The sequence below is a fragment of the Vespa velutina genome, chromosome 4, assembly GCF_912470025.1.
Source record: "Vespa velutina chromosome 4, iVesVel2.1, whole genome shotgun sequence".
Lineage (NCBI taxonomy): Eukaryota > Metazoa > Arthropoda > Insecta > Hymenoptera > Vespidae > Vespa > Vespa velutina.
Window position 1 is genome coordinate 2,342,424 of NC_062191.1, and position 5,000 is coordinate 2,347,423.

Consider the following 5,000-nt stretch of genomic DNA (forward strand, 5'->3'; position numbering starts at 1 on the left):
CATGGCTACTCTTTCGTAGAAGAGGAGAGCAAGCGAGATAGAGAGAGAGAAAGAGAGAGAGAGAGAGAGACAAAGAGAGAGAGAGAGAGACAAAGAGAGAAATAGAGAGAGAGAGAGAGAGAGAGAGAGAGAGAGAGAGAGAGAGAGAGAATCTACTCGTTGCCGGAGCGTGCCGAGACGTGACGGTGAATGAAATGCGCGTGAGCGCCAGCGCGCAAAACCCGCCCGCCCGTACCCTCCTTCCCTCAATCCCTCCGTTCTCCTGCTCCCGTCCCTTCCCTTCCGTAGAAAGTTTTGCGAGAAAGTCACCAACACACACACTACCTTTCCATTCGTGAAACGCGTACGCACGCGCTCTCCTCACCTTCCCTCCTCCTCCTCCCCCTCCTCCTTCTCCTTCGTCCGTCCGTCCTCCTCCTCCTCCTCCTCCTCCTTTTCCTCCTGCCCTTCATTCACTCTCGCTTTCGGTCATGTGCCGCGCCCTCCTCTTACCTCCTCTCTCTACATCCGACACCCCTCTCCCTGCCCCCTATCATGTCACCCCACTTCTCTCACGATTTCGCTCCCCTCCGCACTTCTCTTCATTAACAAAAATATATCCAATTTCTTTTACGTAAACACCGATGTTGGCTCTCTTAACTTAGTTATTTAGTAACTTGATTACTTTGATAATTCATAAATGAATATTTCGTTGGTGTTGTTGTTATTATTATTATTATTATTATTATTATTATTATTATTATTATTATTTTAATTTTTATCATAGCTCGATAGAAGAAAACTCGATTTCCAACGTTTCCCGCCTTATTCTTCTTTTTTTCCTTCTTCTCCTTTTTTCCTTTACCCCGCCTTGTTCACGCGGCCGTACCACGTGACTCTCTTTCTCCCCCTCTCCCTTCCACCTTCTCTCTTTTTCTATTTTTTTCTTTTCTTCTTTCTCTCTCTCTCTCTCTCTCTCTCTCTCTCTTTCATTCATTCATTCTTTATTTCTCTTTATATATATATATATTTTTTTTTTTCTTTTTCTATCTAACTTCGAATAGATATCATACTGCGCGTTTTATTTCCCTTCCTCCTCCTCCTCCTCCTCCTCCTCCTCCTCCTCCTCCTCCTTCATCTTTTGTGATTCACGGCTGCTAATGCCATTTGTTTTACCTTGCTGTGTCGGACTTTCGTCGGGCATGCAATATATGTATGCAAGTGTACATACGTATATATTTATGTATGATGTATGTATGATGTATGTATGCATGCATGCAAGTATCCAAGTGTGTGTTGGTGAAAGGCACGATCCCCGCCTTTTAGTACGGCGACCGAGCCAAGGTGCATATCGCGTTTTGCGAGCGTACTCCGTTCGTAACTGCAAATACGCTGAATAGACACATATACATGTACGTAATGTAGTATGTCTACATCTGCATCTGCATCTGCATGCATTCATGTACATACGTATATATATGGTATATATAATATGCATTATATATGCATATATATATATATATATATATATACACATATATACGCTTGATACCGCAAACGTCGACCTGGTATGAATGAGACCACGATTTCCGTGCATGACGATAGTATTATATACTACTTACATGTATATACTTATGTATATGTAATATATGTGCGTTTCTTACATACTCACGTGTATGTATATATATATATATATATATGTATACATTTGGTGTTTATTGCCAGTCGCAAAGAACACCTGAGATCATTCGAAGAACAAAAAGAAATATAACGTTCGACGTTGTCTATCGCAAAAGAGTAGTTTGTTTAATGACTTTGACTTCTTCAATGGCCCGACACTACGAGCGTGTAACGATTAGATAGAGATTAGCTTGTGATTATTTTCTTTCCTAACCGTGAATCGTACGAGTTCTACTTATTCACTACGTACTATGTACTTTTATATATATATATATATATATATATATATATATATATATATATATATATATATACAAATGTAAACGTATATGTATACACACATGTGAGAATATTTTTTGGCAATCCCCGACGCGCTCCGATAAACATCAATGATACGGATCTGGTTTATTAATGAGAGTAATTAAATTTATTTTGACCTTACTAGAGGATGTTCATTTATACAAATCATTCCTTTCTATTCATGATTCACGATCCATGAATTATTTATACGTATCTACATATATAAGTACACACATACATACACACGCATATATATATATATATATATATATATATATTATGTTTAAAAAACATTTTTCAAGAAAGTAGGAATGATTTTTCTTCGTTCAATACGCATAACGACTTTCTTAGATCGACCTTATTTGGATCTAATTTTATACTAGAACGGTGTCTCTATGTTACTTTTCGATAACGAGTTCGAGAACGATTGATCGATCGATCGATATCGTTTTACCCAATACATATATATATATATGTATATACACAAACACATACATATACATTGTACGTATAGAACTCGTGACACGTTCTGTTAGAAAAGAGGCCGCCATTGGTAGTTTTCGCAATAGTAAGAGATCGTCTAGCACCTCTATCCACAATCCACGATCGAACTGTATCAGATCGAAGAGTCGTACTCGAATTTCGGTACACAGCCGTGTTTCTCTTGAATAACGCAAGAATACCGCAGCACGCTATCTCCGTGTTTGCCAACCCCGTTATCTCTCGTTCCTTCATCGTTCTTTTCCCTTGCCTCTTCACCGTCTCTCTCTCTGTCTCTCTCTCTCTCTTTTTCTCTCACTCGACTGCTCGTTGACTCTCCTCTCTTCTCTTTCTCGATTCTGTCTCTCTTTCTCACTGTCAGTGACTCCGGTTGTACCTTCTGTTGCTTTTGCACGAGCTGCCAGCGCAATCTACAATCATCCTTATGTGTTCTCGCGATACATCCGGTCGACTCTCTCTCTCTCTCTCTCTCTCTCTTTCTGTGTCTCTTGCTTGCTCCTCTAGCCGATAAGATTCGAGAGAGAGAGAGAGAGAGAGAGAGAGAGAGAGAGAGAGAGAGAGAGAGAGAGAACTATCTCTAAGAGGAAGCGTAAAACGTGAGTTTCTCTCGGCGCTGAAATCACTTTAAATTCGTTCAAGTTCGTAACGTTTGATGAAAAATAAATAAGTTATGAGTCGTATATTTCTGATTGTGTCGTAAAAGTAGATGCACTGATACGTCTTTGTATTTGTTCTATCGATTTTTCGATGTCCTCATCCATATCGATATGCGGCCTCTACGAGGCGATAAAATCATTTTTTTTTTCTTTTTTTTTTTTTTCGTTTTTTTTTCTTTTAATCGTCCAAGTCCGTCCACCTAGAATGAAATATTAAAAGAAAAGAAATGAAATAAATGACGAGCAATATATATCTATTTGTCGTTGACCACAAATGTATCGATATATCTTCGTTGTATCGATTTGTCGTCTATAGTTATATCGTCGACGAGTTTATGTTTCTATCGTTAAAGATAAAATGACTCTTTAAATTTTCTTTCAAATTCGTTTAATATAAATTGAAAAAGAAAAAATAAACGACGATTTTTATGTCTGTAATTGTCGCTAATTTAGACGTATCGATATTTTTTTTTTCTTTTTTTTTTCTTTTTTCTTTTTTTTTCCTCATCTTTTTCTTTCTCTTTTTTCCTCTTCTTCGTCGAGAAATTTCTCTCGCGGCGTTAAAATAAGCCTTTAAATTTCGTCCAAGTTCGTTATAAAATGAAAAGTAATAAATAAGTCATCGTTCGTATCTCTATAAGTTGTCTTAACGGTAGATTTATCGATACATCTTCGTACTCTATCGATTTTTGTCTTCATCGATATGCCTCTCGCATCGCTAAAATCTTTTTTTTTCTTTTTTTTTTCTTTTTTTTCTTTTTTTTTTTTTTTTTTTTTTTTTTTTTTTTTTTTTTTTTTTTTTTTTTTTTTTTTTTTTTAAATTCGTCCAAGTTCACGATCGTAGAAACGGAAAATACGACGAGTTATTGTACATCTGATTGTCGTAACTATACATGTATCGATAAATCTTTGTTCTATCGATTCTTTATTCTTTTTTTTTTTCTCCTCACCGAACGCGTCTCGCACCGCTAAAATCATTCTTTAAATTCCGTTCAAGTTCATTGATGTAGAATAGAGAAAAAAAAAAAAGAAAAGAAAAAAAAAGGAAAAAAAAAAATAAATGACCGATCATATATTTCTATTTGTCGTAAATCTGAATGTATCGAAATATATATATATATATATATATATATATATATGTATGTATGCACGTTCTATTGATTTCACGATTTGTTTTCACGATTAAAATAACTTTTTAAATTCGTTCAAAGTTCTTAATATAGATCGGAAAATAAGAAAAAAAAAAAAAAAAAAAAAAAAAAAAAAAAGAAAAAAAATCGAAACGACGCGTTAATATATTTCTAATTATAGAAAACTAAAAGATGTACCGGATGTATCTTTTGTATTTTTTCTTTTTTCTTTTTTTTTCATTTCTTTCATTTTTTTATTCCCGATGAGCGAATTCGATAATTCGAAAAAAAATATCATACACACATACACAATACACACAGACACAAAGTTTTATCGTTAAAGCCATTTGTCGATTTTATTATATTAAAAGGGCACATTAAGAGATGACGTTCATTTTTCTTTTCTTTTTTTCTTTCTCTTTTCTTTTTTTTTTCCCCGATCGGAATTTCGAAGAGACGTACATACGTCGTCCAATTTGGTGGGTAGGGGTTCGTAGGTCATTTGACGACGTCGAAATTCGAGAGATCGTAAATAGCTCGTAATCCTGACGTATTCTCCTTTTCTTTTTCTTTGTCCTTTTTCTTTTTCTTTTTCTTCTTCTTTTTTTTTTTTTTTTTCATTTTATTTTCCTTCTTTTCGCCTTACCCCAGCGAAAGGTGGGAGGCGCAGGCCGTTTGGTGGTCGAACGTTGACCCTTCTCGTTCTCTCGTTCTCTCGTTCGTTCGTTCGTTCGTTCGTTCGTTCGTTCGTTCG

At 35.8% G+C, this 5,000-nt stretch overlaps 1 protein-coding gene across 1 annotated transcript in view; it reads left to right on the forward strand.

The window, feature by feature from the left end:
* LOC124948485 (mucin-5AC-like) overlaps positions 1–5,000 on the forward strand; it is a 26,405-nt gene that overhangs the window by 4,219 nt on the left and 17,186 nt on the right. The gene's annotated exons all lie outside the window — the stretch shown is intronic.